This window comes from Pinus tabuliformis, chromosome X, assembly GCF_031772625.1.
Source record: "Pinus tabuliformis cultivar Carrire ecotype Pingquan chromosome X, CPIR1, whole genome shotgun sequence".
Taxonomy (NCBI): Eukaryota; Viridiplantae; Streptophyta; class Pinopsida; order Pinales; family Pinaceae; genus Pinus; species Pinus tabuliformis.
Window position 1 is genome coordinate 1,407,730,801 of NC_142308.1, and position 18,266 is coordinate 1,407,749,066.

Sequence of the window (18,266 nt, forward strand, 5' to 3'; positions counted from 1 at the left end):
TTTGAAGGGAACTTGGCTTAGAGAGGGCTCTAGTGAAATACCATGCTCAATGGTTGGGAGGATAATTCTCCCTTCCCTAGTGTTTTCACATGGAAAGCAAACCAATCTTTTACAAATAAGTAGAAATTTTCTACAAATTATATTTCTGTGGAAAAAATTTCATGTGAACTATTCCTGTGAATGTGTGGCTAATTCAGATAGAAAGCATTTAGAAATCTTGTTCACCTGTTAGTGATCAGAACTAGAATATACCATGAAATCAATTAACAATTGAATCTAGCATATGAACTATAGGGTACGACCAATTAATTGTATTTGGTAAAATATTATGACTAACATTGTATGTGTGTATTGTATGTTAATTCCATAAATTCAATGGTGTAAAGAGTAATGCTCCTAGAGAAAACTTGTTATAGGGAAAGAAAATTCTAACTAAATGTGTCATACAGTATAAAAATAATATATATGAAAAATAGTTTTTCTATTTAATTGCCTAAAGGTATTTATCCAAAAAAAAAAAAAAAAAAAAAAAAAAAAAAATAAGGAGAATCATGTTTAAGAGTTGGGTTGATTCTTGGGCCAAGGGCCAGTAGGCTAAAAATAGTCCCTATATGTCACTAGATAACTATGGGAATTCTTACAACAAGAATAAATCTTACTAATAATAGAGGATTACTAAAAGATTTGTACAAAAATAGGCATACATACTTATTACCTCAGAAAAATTGAGAAAAAGAATATTGTTACCATAGAGTAACAAAAATATAAAATATGATAGATAAGATTAACATCATATTTTCATATATAAAGAACAAAATAAAATTCTACTACACCTTTCATAAAAATGAGACTAATACTTATCTTATAAAGTAACTCAGAACTGGAATAAACTCAAAGGATTATGGTATGCAACAATGTTACTTATCTTATAAAGTAACTCAGAACTGGAATAAACTCAAAGGATTATGGTATGCAACAATGTTCGAACTAACAAAGGGTCTACTTAACCCAAATTTTCATTCAAAACAAAATATATGCTTTTTACAGTCACAAGTCACCTTATGCTATGCAGTTATCCTTAAAGGTTTCAAACATCATGCACTGAGCAGCAAGATTATTTTAAAAGAAATATGAAAATACAGGGAACACATTCATATTTTAAAAAATATTATGGGTATTCCGAATGGTCGTAGGCCAATAAATTAAAAGGATCAAATTGTATACATTAAAAGTTAATAACCTTGGACTGTTTCATCTCTCAACCCCAATCAATGTTTAATAGCATTAAATAAATGTTTAGTTAGATCCTAGACATCAAACCCCAAGAAATACATGACCACACCTAGAATGTGGCAAAGAGAAAAGTGTTATCAAAAGGAACTTGGGAACAATCTTCCAAAACATCCGAGGGTTTTGCTCAAGATTGCAATAGAGAACTGTACATGTCAAGGAAAATGAGCGGAGTTAAGCCTAGTGAATCCAATTCTAGAGTTGAATGTGAACAAGGATAAAAGATGACGAATGAAAAGAAAAGTGGTTGCCTTGATGGCACTCTATTTTCATGACCGCCACATGAGTATTCCTGGAATAAAACCCTTAATCATATTTATATAAAGGTAGGTCAAACAAGGAGGTTGTTGCACTTGTTTCAAGTAAGCAGTTATTGGCTGCATCAACTACGTGAGGAAGAGGAACTAACTAACTAGATGACCAATCTTTAGGTTTAAGCTAGCCCTTGAACCAGAGAGGGCTCTCTCAAATGTCACAAGGCCTTTTTTAATGTTGTTCATTGTCACTGGACAGTAGCCTATGGAGCACAATGGCCAGATCTATAATTTATTGTTGGTGGTTGTTGATGATTACACAATCTCTATCCATGAATAAATCCCTCTCTTGCAGAGTCCTTGGTCAAAGTGACAACATCCAATTTGACAAAATAACATAACTTTTAAAGAATTTGGCAGAAGAATATAAGAGAATTCATGATAATTAAGCAGTCATATTGAATACTTAATCAACCAGACATAGTGGATGTGTATAGAATATTTCTACAACCAAACATAACACATTCAAAAAATGATAAAAGGCAATAATTAAAAGATGTGGAGGAATTAACCAAGACAAACAATTCAGTTAACTAATCTCTTTAAATGATTATAACTTTCGAAGGGATTTAAGAGATATCCACACTGGATCTATTCTTACCCAGATCTCCTATGGTACTTTGAACATGTGAAGGGATTTAAGAGATATCCACACTGGATCTATTCTTACCCAGATCTCCTATGGTACTTTGAACATGTGCAGAAATAAGATATGAAAGTATTGGAAAAACAATAGGAAAAGCAATTTACAAGAACTAGAGCTAGAATACTTCAATTAAGAATTCTGTAATAATTTTTTTACAAAGTGACAAGGTTTTAGCATCAAAGGCTAACCCTCTTACATTACAATTGATCAAATAATAGAAAAATATAATTTAAAATTGTCACTAATTTTCTAGAAATAAAATTAAATAAAACTAAAAATAAAAACAACTGCAAGAAATTTGAAATTGTTTGCACGTCTTTTGTCTCCAATTTCACCAATGAATCTTTATCTATTCCATCAATTGAATGAAAGTTTTTCCATCAATTGAATGATTTCCTGGAAATCTGAAATTCTTGAAACCATTTCTTAAAACCTGCCAATTCACCCTTTAAAAATGGAATTTTTATCCTTTGATTGTCTAAAAATATGGAAATAGTAACTATTGTTTAAAACCTTTGACTGATAGGAGTCATATCCCACCTTTAAATAATTTTCCACTTGTCATTAAATTGCATTCATACATGAAAACTTGAAGTTGAATTCTTCGAATCCTGTACTTGCTTGCTAAAAGTTTTGAGTTGTTGATGTCAATAGATGAAAATCTGTCCACCTGTTTATAAAAGAGAGAAAATTTACCACCTATTTAATGAGCGGTCTTTTTTATTGATATATCCATGCCCTGGAAATCCGCGGTTGTTGAAATTGACCCATAGATATCTGAACTGTTGACATCGATCCCTGAAAATATGTTATGATTTGTATTGACTGCCACCTTTCTATCCAACCACTCAGATCAAATTTAAGAGCATCAATAAATAACCTCAATATCTTATTTATCTTTGAATTTGTAGTTGTTGTTGCTAATTTAATGTCTAGAAATATTCAATTTGATACTTTACTATTCGTTGTCTCCAAAATTCATATTTGAATTTCTTCTGAAACTATCGCTGACATATCCCATGTTGATCCTTTTTCTTCAAATATGAATTAAATTTTTTGACATATGATATTCTGCTTGAAATCTGGAGCTACTGAAATTTGTGTGCTAATAAGTAGTTAAATAACTCCAGACAACCATAATTATAAAACTTGTCCCAGTTTAAGATTAGAAAATACCCACAGGGATTGACCAAATGCTCAACTTCATTTGTAGGTGAACCAATATTTAGTCTCTGTAAACTCTTAAGTTTATTCAAATCAGGGCATTTCAATACAAGTCTTTAACTTTGGGATCTCAATCACGATACTTCGTAAACCATTCATCTCTGAGAAGAACACTGCTAACACCATTAGAAAAATGAATGGCTCCTTTCTAAAACCATGAAATTCCCTTTCTAAGATTGATTTGATATAGGCTGCATTATTATGTGAAATCTGACTTTGTAAAGTCTCAAACTGGGAATACCTACAAATTTGATCACCATCTGGATTTTAAGAGAACGATGTAGCCATTTCTTCAAAACCAATATAAACATACATGAACTTTTCATACTAGTCCCAAAGAATGTATTCGTGGCTTTCAATATCATTCCGAAATGAAACGGCACTGTGTCCATCCTTTCTTCTCAATTCAGAATTGCAGGGCCAGTTTAGGACAATAACGAGATTCATCTGATGATGCTCTGTCATATGTGTAATTGATACTCAACTAAGGCCTGAAAATACTAAGGAAGATCGATCTCTTCTTGCTAATTGCTTTTTCTTTAGTCCTTGAAATCTTCTCTTCAATTCTCTCAAGAAGATCGGAAGGGTCAACTAACCAAAAATTCATGGAGGCAATTGACTTGTCTAGTATAGTATTACTTTTAGCAATTAGATGTGTTCTCCTGCAAATGTCTTCTAATGTCTTCTAACTCTGTTCGCTTATTAAAAACAAACTCCTTCATCATACTTCCTTTTAGTTCCTCAATAAAAACATTTCTCGGGGTCCCGAAATAAAATTGACTAAGAGTTGTCCAGGATGCTTCCCAATGAAACTACCCAATGCAAGATGGTATCATTTTTCACTTCTGTTGTGCAATGAAAATTACAATCCCAGATCTCTTTGGAAATACACATCCTTCATCAACAAAATTAAATAGATAAGTTTTAACATTTTGAGGTAGCAATGGTCTAAGAACCATATTTTGCATTTCTATTTGCCCATTTGTATAACTGTTCATCTTGATCGTTGCATTTGTTGGACGTTTTGCCAGTCCAACCATTCACGAAATCTGAATGATTCCCTTTCAAAGAACCCACGAAATATCTCAAACAGCTCAAAATTTTGCATAAATTCCCGTGGAGATCTAATTGATGTCATTCTGCACAAAACCCACGTTCCGGATTTTTGAAATTCGACTTCATTGTTCAGAAACTGTACCCGAAATTCACTGCCTGAAAAGGGTTACGAATTTTGACTCATAGTTGACCATCTCTGTATCATCACTGGGATTGGACCAGGAACGGTCTTCACACGATAAGAATTATTTGGAGCCCTCTCCAATTCCTTTCAAAAATCGTTCCAAAGAAATGAATGCATCATTACGTGAATACATTCCTCCGATCACATAACCAGATATAAATGGAGTAAAGGCAATCCCGATTTCATTAGCAACATTTCTTTTATAGTAGTTGTCATTCTCGTGGAGAAGATAGACATTGTGCATTTGAGTATTGTCACCTTAAACCCTTCTTACCAGAATTAACCATTGCGTTGTCCCTGAAACCAGACCTGGATTGCGGGGGAGGAAGGGGGGTGCTGCTGGTAAGCAGTTTCTCGCATGGGTGTACCGAAATTCAGAAGAATATGCCACGTGATCAAAAGTTCTTTTGAAAAACAACTTATTCCGGACCCCATTCCTCCATTAAATGCATGTCGAAAATACTAAGGGGTCTGAAATTGGATATATGTCGTTGATCTATAAGCGCTAATATTAACCATTAAAAGCCTCAAGTTTCTTATTGAATTCATACCTGTACTGAATTTGCAATCGTTGATCTATAAGCGCTAATATTAACCATTAAAAGCTTCAAGTTTCTTATTGAATTCATTTTTTCAGACCTATACTGAATTTGCAATGTTCACTATGCCATAGTTGCCTCATGATTTCCACGGATGCATGATTTTGAACAATGAGCATATATTTTCCCTTGTGGGATCCTCCGTTGGCTTTCAATTCGTATACAGGGTTGACTTGAAATATGCAAACTTCAATTTCCCTTGGAGATTGTGCTTTCAAAGTTGAATCATTTTTATTTTTAACTATATATATAAGTATTTAAAAGATAAAAATTATTTAAAATAACCCAAACCTAATTGTAATAACTACCATTAGCATACTTGAATATTTTTCCAGTCCGAGGGGTATACTAGCACAATTTACAATTTTTGTAACTTTTTTTAATTTTTTCCTTGGTGTCAAAAAACGTTTCAAAAGATATATCACATGTGAATAACACTATTGTGAAAATGGACTTCAACGAGAGTCACAAAAATAACTACCATCATATTAGGCAGTAATTCCATACACCACCAGAAGCATCGAGTAACTGTTAACAATACACCTGGGATGAAAAATGAAAAAGACAAAATCCTTATATATGATTAAAAAAAAAAAATTGCGAGGCGAGCTTAACGAGCTACCAAAACAGAAAACAATTTTCCAAGGTGAGGAAAAACCAGAAGAAAGGATGTAGTATTTCAATGCACTCTTCCATCGAGATAACCATATGATAAATTTGATCTGGTACTATTCTTGCCTGTGAATTTCACAATCATCTTCCGAGACCTCTAGGGGAAGGGAGGTCCCAAAATAACAATAAAGGTGAGTGACGAGAAAGGAAAATAAGGAATAATGAGAAACTACATATGGATAAACTAGTTAGCCTTTAACTGAATGGTATAATGGGCAAGCTCCAAATTGTTGCCGCATCGCTGAGCCGACACTTGGAGCACCAGAGTATCATTCCTAGCTTTGCAACCTCATATGCTACCATTACACTTAGAAAATAAATTATGAATATCAGGATGAAATATATCAACGAGACTGTGTGGAGGGATAGCAATTTCTTTCTTTTTCGCAATCGGATTTGAACAAAAGAGAGTAAATTGGCATTGTAGTTGCAGAGCCAAAATTCATGACGGTCGGAGGCACAAATGAGAATGCTCGCGTGACAGAAAAGAGGGTAGTCACTGGAAAAATACCCATGTCTCATCATCACCGTAGGATCAAAACCCTAATCTTGCAACCATTTATCTATACGCAAATTGCCATGTTCTCATATGAGTGGAGGTAGATACCAGCTGTAAGACTAGGGAACCTTCATGATTTTTTTTATCGATCCTTCAGACCTAAGGTTAATGCAAGAAATTTTTTTGAGTTAATATGACATTGTGCCCTTCTCTATCAGTTATACTTATAACATTGTTCCACTGATTATAACAGTATTCCAATGTTGGCGAGATAGGAGTAAGCTCAAGTTAAAATTGAATCAGCCGACAACTATTTATCTGCTTAATGGTTTAAAAACACCATTTGACAGCCCACGTTGGAGTTAATTTGAGTGTACATATATAATACATGTATAACATGGTAAACACATGACATAATGAAAACTTTAGTAGGCTCTATCTCACATTTTGACAAGTGTATTAAACTACGATAGCTAGGATTTTCCTCTACCTATATTAGTGATAAGTAGATAAAAGAAGATACAAAATAAAAAAATTGAGGGAAGGATGTCACAAGTGGTATCAGAGCTAAAGGGTTTAGCATTGTGGCCTGTTTAAAGGCCTAAAGAGTGAAAACAATTATTATAGGAGTATATGGAAAGTAATTATATTACCTAAGTTAAGCTATCAATTAACTTATTTTCGAGGTTACCCTTAACTATAGGAAACACTATGTTGGGTATCTACTAGAGAAAATAATAATGTGGTCAACCTCAAGTATTAATACTTATTAATTAGCAAATCATGTCCCGTGAATGTGGGATAGTGAGTAGAAAATAAAGGTATAGGTTCTAATAAAAGAGGAGTATGCCCATAAAAATGAAATGGTCAAATGAACATATTAACGAGAGAGGGAGGAATGTTACCCTTGAAAGGTTTAGGGTTATCTATATAATGATTACTTGTGTAGTTGCAAGACCATTTCATTAAAATTGGAAAGCTCATGTTTTGGCCCATAAATTATATGAGTAAAAACTATAAAAAAAATTGTTTAAAATTAAGAAAATATAAAGTGCATTGATTTGCCCAAGGACATTGATTGGGCATACTTAAAAATCATTATTATAAATAAAGGATGGAGATACAAAATGTTCATAATTACAAGATAATGTATAAATATGAGTCAATGTTGGGTGATGGAGAGGATGGTCAAAATCCTTAGCAACTGACACGGAAGATGACATCAACAGTCACAATAAAAGATAAAAATCTATATGTCCATAATATACCTTAAGCATAATAAGTCCAATGCAGTCATACACACTGGTTCTTACATATTTCATGGTTGATGGAAATAAAGTTCAAATCGATAAATGAATTAATGAACTTTTGCACTGAAAAAGTCTTTTAACAAAGGTAAGGGAACAAAAGATGTATACTTTTAATAATTGTAAGGTTATGCCTTTTTATAGATATGTGCACAAATTAATGGAAAGCCCTGGTTGTGGTTTGGAATGTAATAGTAACAACAACATTAGTATAGTGAATAAACACGTAACTAAAGATTTCAAGTTAAAACCTATATAATTATAAGACTTATTTACCTAGAGACTGAGGCACCAATTTATGTGAAATACAAAAGGTTATGTTGAGCTTATGGAAGAAAGAAGCATTAGTGTCATTGTTTTACCAATTATTGTATCTATACAATTTGGGTATAGGATACAGAGTAACCCTTACTGAGAATCAATATCATGGAAACAATATGGAAAATTAGCAATACCATTACAGATACAAAGATAATTGGAACGTTATTAGTAAATCAGATGGGAAGTACTCTAAAGTTATTACACACACACCAACATCACTCTAGAATTGGAGAACGAAAGCTCTACCAAAATTTTCCATGAGCGAGGTGGTCCCCTAGAGATATCCAAGTTTGTGCGTGAAAGTGATGGTCGTTTGTGAAGAAAAGGCAGGTAAAACGGGAAATGAAATTTTAATTTATTATTGGCAATTTTCAAAATAAAATATGTATATAAATAACCAATAAATCTAGTAAATGACAAGTAATTCTAGGAATAGTGCATGCATGTCAAACTCAATAAGGTTTGGGGAATCTTCACTCTAAATAATTTGATTCATAATATAAATACATAGTAAAATTGTAAATCCCTGTGAAAAGTTCTAAGAAGCAGGTGTAAAGGTTTATACTATGTAGAATGAAGTATAGTACAATGTAGAGGATACCTAATGTCAACAAGTGTTATAACTAAAATTTTTATTTTTAAAATATCTACATTCAAGGAAAACCCATAACAACAACATAATATCAGTATAAGTATGCTAGATATTGTAACTTATGACTAAGGCTATATTTCCATGGCTTTAAGAATCATATTTGGTTATTAAGACTAATATGGTAAGAGAGTTAATCATATACCTACCTAGAGAGAGAACAAACCAATTTAAAAAATAAAATAAATAAATAAAAAATTATGATTTGCTTGATTTTGGATTGTTAACGATTGGCTTGGTGGAAGTCTAAAGCATGATTTCTATATAATGGATAATGATGACAAATTCATGGTTATTGACATTCTCAAGTAAATAAGTGCATGAAACTAGGTAATTGTGTGTTATCAAAAAGGTTCCTATTAAAAAAATATATATATTGAAAAAATTGCAAAGTGTTGATAAGTCGGGATAAATATGATCATAATTTATGAAAATAGCAACAAAAAGTGTTGTAATATGAAATTCCCCTGCAAACCTAGGTATAGTGGTATTTATTAAAGCTACAAATGAGAATGGAAAAATAATGTGATAGGTAGGTAGGCTGGTCCAATTCATGGGTATAATGGACAATAAATGGAAAAAGGTTATACTCTTAACCCTTGCTTAGAACTTCCCATGTACTATAGACATGAAAAGTTAAATACACATAAATAAATGTACAAAAGTGTCATTGTATTTGACATGGTTGTTAGGGGTCATTAGAGTAGAGAGATAACCACTTGATAGTGTGAAAAGAAAGCTATAAGTTGTACCAAATTAACAAATATATCCCAAACATAAAAAAACAAATTATTAAAAAGAAAAGGTCCTATTAAGTAGGACTCTTATATTAAACAAAAGTGGAAATATGGCCTGGTTTGCATGAATGGAGACAGTGTGGCCTTTGGAACTATACGTGGTAAGATGTAAACTGTTGAGCAACGTATTTATGTGCAAGTTTATATGTGTATGGTATATGGTGCTAAGCATTGCCAACATATATATATATATATATATATATATATATATATATATATATATATATATATATATATATATATATATATATATATATATAGATATATATATAGTCATTGGATATTAGGTCCCTATAATACTAGTGTAGCCTCCTTATTGTTATTATTATCGTATCCCCCTTATTTTTACTGTTGTGCCTCATAGAATCTCATTATTGTTATTGTTGTTCCCTTACGTTATTATTGTTATGTAGGCTGTGATTATATTGTGACCCCTTAGACTCCTATATATACAAAGGAGTTATTGGCATTTGTATCATCCAAAAATTGTTCATTATGTAAAGTAAAGGAGGTTTTCCCCTCGAAGAGGATAATTTTAAGTCATTGATCGATATTTTCTTCTATTTTATGAGTTTGTTCCATAACATTTGGTATCAAAGCTTTGGATTCTAGGGTTTCACTGCTGCAAATAGGCCGTCGTGGAATTTTCTCTATAACATTATTTCTACGAAGGTTCAAAAGTTGAAATGTTTACCGTGAGGATCTGAAATCCTTATGAGCTTTGTGTAAACATTTCAAATATTGTTTTGCTATATTTTCTCACATATGATCAAAATAATTTAGGGTTTGTGCATGCTCCATAATTACATCTCAAATAGGTGACCTTAGAAAAATCGTCGTATCTTCCTCTACGAGCATTAAATTTAAATTTAATAAAAATTGGCTGAAATTGCATGGAATTTTGTATCGTTTCTAGAGTTCAAGGTCGAAACAATGACATGTGGCACTCCATATAAGTTCGCTTTACTGAACTAATCCATAATAAGGCCATCGTGGGAGATTGGACACAACTTTATCTTGAAGAATCATAATTTGGTTTGAATTGTGGCATTGGAAGGAATACTGAGAGGGATACCATGGGAGTGAATTTCATACCATGGAGATACGAATTTACAAAGATACAACTGATTCAATATCGAGATCCTACAAGGTAGAAAAAGGTGTGTATTCTTTTATCAGGTGCTTAGTATTTAACTCAAAAATGAAAATTTTCACAATGGCTCGAAACCTAAATGACCGTGTTCGTCTTCGAAAAATGATCCTAACACAACTCGTTTCGTCAAAAAGCAAATTCGTATGAGAAATTTATTGTGTTATGATCACTTTGCTAAACAAGGGAAATCTGCAAAAACATTGCTGAGTCACTGCACAACCAGGAGTCCATACTGTTGATGTGGAAGGTGATTAGGCATGGTCAATGGTGGTCAACGATGAATCATATGTGGATAAGTGGCATCATTTGATAGGGTTGTACAGGTTGTGTGTTGGCACATTCTTATTGGTTTATTTTTGGACCAACGGAAGAATGCCACGTGGCAAGCCCAAAGGTCGCCACATGACACCTCCCAATGGCCTAAATAGAGTTCACTTCAAAAAAAAATTGGTGGAAGTTGGGGTCGAACAACTCTAATGGCTAATGCGATGTTAGCCATCGCATGTGACAACCCCACCAAAACTGCAGGAAGTTAAGGTTTTGTTTATGCTAATCCGGTTTTAAAAATTAATTAAGGGGCAATTTAAAATTAATTAGCTTCACTTTAATCTAGAGGAGGTTTTGGCGGTGCACCCAAATTCAGGCCTACCTCCAGATTTAGCAGGGATAACTAGAGATATTCTAGAATTAGAGGAGAAATTGTAGGAAAAGACTGTCTGAGTCATAGATAAGGCAACCTTCGACCAAATTGAGTTTAGAAAGAGGTATTCTTGGATAATTTGGACATTCTTAAAACATTGGTGCAGGTATCAGGAGCCATAGAGCTCTTTAAAACAACATTTTTCCACATTGATCTAATATAGAGGCCCAAGCCATGGATGTTGAACCAAGGAGATGTAGCCCAAAAAGTGTGAACTCCTTCATCGAAACACTATGTTAAAATGTCTCTTTGATGGTTGGTTGTACTGTGAATGTCTATTGTTCAGTATTTGTTTTTTTAAGCTATTTTCCTCATGAATGTCATTTTAAACTTAAGGAAATTTACCTGATTACATACACAAATAGATAATGAAACCTCAACACAAAAAGAAATAAACAATCATATGTTTAGAAATCTGTAATTGTTATTAGCACAACAAAACTAATCATACAAAAATAGATCAAGTTGGCATCAGAGCAAAGGTTGAATTGCTTGATTGCTTGAGTTTGTGCAATTAGGGTTTTAATGGTTGCAAAATTGTGATTCTTACAAGGTTAAAGTTGCAGAAAGGAGAGGGGAAGCTTTTGGTTACAACTCCTAAGGTAATGCCTAGAACAAGGAGAGCCACAAAGCCATAATTTACCACCCAAGGTTCCAATTCTAGATGCAAGTGAAACTCCTCAAGTTTTGCCTTCAACTGAGATTAAAGAGGAACAAGAAGTATTAATTTATGAGACTGAATCCATAGCCATTATGTCTAGAGAAATAGATCCTGAAGGTCCTTCTTCAGAAGAGGAAGAATTCAAGAAAGTTTTCTTCACTTTAACTAAGATGGTTAAAGTCCTCTATGAAGAGAGGAACACTATAATGGTTGGAGAGAGTTCTAAACCTCCACATGGAGAAGGAAGATGAAATGATAAAAAAGATGAGAAGAAGGATTCCAAAGGGAATGGTGGAAAGCCACCGCCATCTCCACCATCCTCATCATCCTCCTTGTTATCTTCATCATCTCACAACAGCATCATGTTCCACTACCACCACTGAAATTACCCATACTCATTCAAAAACCCCAAAAGGAAATACTCCATTACATAAATTGGACATAAAATTCGAACTTCCCATGTACAATGGAGAGGTGAATGCATAAAATCTCGATAATTGGATTCAACAATTGGAGGTATACTGCATAATTCAGAACCTTCAAGAAGATGACATAAAGATCCAATTGGCTTCATTGAGGCTAGGAGGAGCTGCACTAGTTTGGTGGGAAGCAAAGACTCAAGAGGACATGAGAATCCATGGTAAGATATCCATTACTTGGGTTGAATTTGTTTCTACAATTAAAAGATAGTTTTATCCTTTATCCTATATGCAAAAATCCATTATCAGTTAGAAGAATTTTAGGCGTCGCAATAGTACAGTATTATACACAAGAGTTTAGAAAAAGGGCTTTGTTATTAGGAGGGAATTTGAATTCCCAAGATACACTGCTGAAATATTGTTGAGGTTTACATTCCTATCTGAAACATAATATCCTTATGTTCAATCCAAAAAATTTATATGAGGTACGTGTGCAAGCCACGCACCTTATATCTAGAGGAAAGAACATTCAGGAAGAGGGTAGTAAGAGGAATCCATTCAAGGAAAAGGAGAAAGAGAATGGAGGAAAATGGAAGGCAAAGAAGAATGCAAGTGTGAGTAAGGAAGGGGAGAAAATCACATAAAAATATTGTTCCAAAGAGGGGCATGATGACATCCACTGCTAGAAATTGCACCCCGAATTAAGGCCTAAGAAACAAAACAATAAGGGAAAAAAAAAGATGACTGCTACCACACAACATGACCTTGGTTTGATGATTCTGATAACAGCCATGGTTAAAAAGGAAACGAAACTATTGCAAGCACTAGTTCATCACAGAGTCAAAACAACACTCCAAATGAAGAGTCAAGAATATAGTTGTTTCAAGTAAGAGTGATTTCAAATCATACAAATATTGATGCATTATTTGATAGTGGGTCACAATCAAAATTAATTTCAGAAGACTTGATTAAAAAAATAAACCTTTAAATTGTACCTCATCATAAGCCATATCCATGGGGTTGGATAGTTAACAATGCAAGCTTACAGGTTGCAAGCAAGTGTTTATTCAAGTTCGCTATTACTGAAAAGTTCATTGATGAAGTTGAGTTAGATGTAGTTCCACTTGACATCTTAGAAATAATTTTTGGTGGTCCTTATTTGTATGATAGGAAAATAGTATTTTATCACCATGATAACAAATGCATATTGCTCAAGAATGGGGTGAAGTACATAGTGAGAGCCCATCACTAAATTTTGAACATTTCTTTTGGTTAATGCAGGGCAAATGAAGAGACTAGTAAATGCAAGTAAAAATTTCATGCTTCTCATGATCAAGAAAAGGAATTATATTGATTATGAATCTTTTGAAGGTTGTGATGATAAATTGAAATATAATTTGTTTGATGTGGTAAGCAAGCATGGCGATATGTTTCAAGAACTGAAGGGGTTACCTCCCAAGAGGGGAATTCAGCATGAGATTCAGTTGCAAAAGGATGTTCCACTTCCAAACATAGGCATGTATTGCATGTCGATTATGGAGAGCATCGAAATCAAAAATCAAATTAAAGAAATGTTGAATAAAGGTATCATATGCCCATCTACTTCACCATGTGGTTTGCCCATTGTCTTGGTGCCAAAGAAGGATGGAACTTGGCACATGTGTGTGGATTTCCAGGCACTGAACAAAATCACGGTAAAGAATTGTTATCCACTCCCAAGAATTGATGGTTTTCTTGATTTGTTGAGGTATGCAAAGTATTTCTCTCAGTTATATTTACGAAGTGGTTATCATCAAGTTAGGATGGCCAAAGAAGAGATTTGGAAAATCACATTTAAAACTAAAGGAGGATGGTTTGAGTGGCTTGATATGCCTTTCGATGTTACAAGTGCTCTAGCTACTTTCATGAGGGTAATGAATGATGTATTGACACCATTTATAGATTATTTTGTCATTGTATACATAGATAATATCCTCATATTCAACAAGTCAAGAGATTAACATGTCATGCATGTAAACAAGGTACTTGATGTCTTGAGAAAATAACAGTTGTTTTTAAAGATGTCGAACTCTGAATTTGACAAGACTTATTTAGTGTATTTGGGACACATTGTTGGAGGAGGTGAGCTAAAGATAGACCCCTCTAAGGTTGAGTTCATTCTGAATTGGCCCAAGCCCAATACAGTTACAAAGGTAAGAAGCTTTTTAGGGGCAGCACAATATTGGAGAAAGTTTATTGCTAATTTTTCTTCCATTGCAGCTCCATTACATGCATTGACAAGTGTCAAGAAAGTCTTCCATTGGGAGATGTACAATAGAAATAATTTTATGCTTTGAAGCAAAATATAAGTTCAACACCGGTATTGGCACTTCCACATCTTAGACATCCATTCTAGATTCAAATGGATGCAAGTGATTATATTGCAGCATGGTAAGCCCATTTCATTTCATTTTGAAATATTTAATGGAGTTGTAACTAACTATCCCACATATGACAAAGAACTTTATGCATTGGTACAAAGTGTTAAGAAATGGAAGCACTATTTGATGGGGAAGGAGACCATCATCCATACCGACCATCAACCATTGCAGTACTTATAGTCACAGTCAAAGTTGCAGCAGTCATGACATTTTAGATGGATGGGTTTCTACAACAATTTCATTTGATTATCAGGTATAAAAAGGGAATCTACAATAAGGTAGTTGATACACTTTCAAGGCCTATTATAAATTCATCTGTTATACTCAAGCATAATTCTGTTTCACATGAGATTTACATAGAACAATATGAAAATGATAGTGACTTTCAAGAAGTATATGCAAGCCTGAGTCAAGGAAATCAAATTGAAGAGTTGGATTATCATGTATATAACAGTTTGTTGTATCACTTGGGAAATTTGTGTATTCCACAGGGAGAAAGAAACAGTATGATAAGTGAGGTGCATACTTCATTGATTGCTCGACACTTTGGTGTAGGCAAGACAGTAGCGATTCTTCAAAGGTATTTTTATCAGCCACGAATGTTGGATAATGTTTATCGTTTCATAAGAGGATGTTGTTTATGTGTTACAAGTAAGCCTAGCAATATGAAACTTGGTTTATAAACTCCACTTCTGGTACCTTCAAGTCCATGGGAAAGTATCTCAATGGATTTTGTAGGAGGTGTTCCATTGTCAAGGAAAGGTCATGATTAATTGTATGTAGTTGTAGACATGTTAGAAAAATGTGCATACTAACACCATGTAAGAAAAAAATTACAATTGAACAAACAACTCATCTTTTCATCCAAAACATTTGGGTTCATTTTGGTCTTCCTACTTCTATTGTAAGTGATCAAGATTCTCAATTTGTTGGGAATTTTTGGTCAAATTTGTGGGACATGATGGACACAAAGTTAAAGAAGAGTACAACCTTTCATCCACAAATAGATGGAAAAACCAAGGTGGTCAATCAAACAGTTATTCATCTTCTTAGAGGATATTTCAACAAACATCCCAAGTTATGGGATGAATAGTTGCATTAATACAACATGCATACAGCAGGGCAAAGCATTCTTCCATAAACACATCACCATTTGAGGCATGATATGGGTACTTTCCAAGATCACCATTGGAATTCATCTTTGAGAAAGATGTCGCCATTGATGGTCATAGTGACATTGATAAGGCAAGGAAGTTCATAGAGAAAATTCAGTTGATACATCATACAGTGCAGGAACAACTTGAGAAAAGTCAAAGAAGCTACAAGGCAAGGCATGAAAAACATCGAGTTGATCACAAATTTCAAGTTGGCGATGAAGTTTGGTTATATATTAGCAAAGAGAGACTTCAAGGGGAAGGTAAAAAGCTTAAACCAATCCGTTATGGTCCTTTTAAAATTATGGAAAAGATTGGTAATAATGCTTTTAAGCTTGATTTGCCTCCTTATATGCAAATATACTCTATTGTTAATGTTGAGAATTTGAGATTGTTTGAGCCTCCTTTGATTGATGATCAAGGAGAGCATGTTCACCTCCCATCAATAGATGATTTTTCACCAAAATATCTTAATGAACTTTAGCAGGATCTCATACTTGACAAAAGAATCAGAACTTCCAAGAGAGGGGATGTCGAATATCTTATAGTGGGACTCAAGGGATAAAAGCCTTCTCAAGCCAAATGGTTGTAGACCGAGTAGGTGAGGGAGTTGTACCCTCACCTACTGAACAAGTGATAGTATCTTTTGGGGTCATAAAGACTTCTAGTGGGGAGGAATGATAATGTGCTCAGTATTTAGCTCAAAAATAAAAGTTTTCAAAATGGCTCGAAACCTAAACAAGTGCGTCTGTCTTAGAATAATGATCCTAACACAACTCGTTTCGTCAAAAACCAAGTTCGTATGAGAAAGTTATTGTGTTCTAATAACTTTGCTAAACACGAGAAATTTGCAAAAAAAATTCCCAGTCTCTACACAGTGACGCAGTGTTGAGCCTCGAACCTGCACCTTCCCATACACCCTCTCAGCCTTCTTTTTCCACTCATTTTATCCACCAAGTTGATTAAAGCATTGTATTTTAGTTTAAAAATGAGCTTTTGACATGGTTTTCTAACTACGCTGATGATTGTTGTTTGGTTTAGAATTTTGTTCAGACAGCTGCAGAAGCTTCTCAGTTTCCGCAGCTGACACAGGTTTCTGCAGCTGACCCAGATTTCTGCAGCCAGCACAGGATTCCGTAGCCGTTTTGTCAAACACCATGCTACAGGTGTCTTCTGAAGAAATGAGCCACATGGGCAAGTTACAGGATTCAAGGACATGGAACGTGTCCCTCCAGATCATCCAACACGGCCATAAAAGCCCGCGGTCAAACAAGGGGCAAAGGATAGTCAACGGAAGTGTTCAGCGGTGGCACGGCTCTGCGTAGCGCTGTTTTTGAGCACGTGAATCTACGTGGCACAATCCTTAGCCACGAAGACACCCTGATAGCGTGAATCCAACAGCCATACCTCTCAGATTTAATAAACATGATGACAGTTACCTAGATTCGGGCTGAAGAGGATTTACGTGTCTCTGGCAGCATGGTTAATAGCGTAGATTTAGTTAATCTGTTTAGCTTTCTTTCCTTATAAATAACGCGTCCATGAACGCTGTAAAAGTTAATCTTTTTGGGTAATGTAATTCGAAGTTGTTGTATTTCCCCACTGCACTTTTACGTTGCTGTTTAATATATGAGAAGACTGGTTTAAACTTAAGCTTGTAGCTGTTCATTGAATCAGTTGAAGTGGCAGAGGGCCCCTGCTCACTAAAGCCTTGTACAGTTGTCCTTTAACTCTTGCATTACTTTTTTTCTGTTCATGTATATTAGCTGTACATTTGTCATTTAAATGTTGTGTTTTATTTCATCATGTATATTAGCTGTACATAACAAAGCTTTTTGATTTCTATTGATTTACATTTTCATTGCTACTCTTTTATGGTTACAACTGATCAGTGTTTTTTGCAGGTTTTAGGTAGCCCGGGCAATTTTTCACCTTTTCTTTTTATAACTATTGGCATACGAGATCATCTGTCTTTGTCGCTGACTCATGTTTTCTGAAGTTTGATTTCCAATACTTTCATTTCCTTAAGTTGTACATTTATTTTCTGCTCTTAGATATCATGCTATTCATCTGTTAACGGTTCCTTTCTATAATCAAATAACTTTATTAGGAACTAGAATATCACTCATTATAGCTTGATTTAGTTTGCTTTAGATCTCACATTGCTTGACTTGTTCATGACTGTTTCTCACAGGTAAATT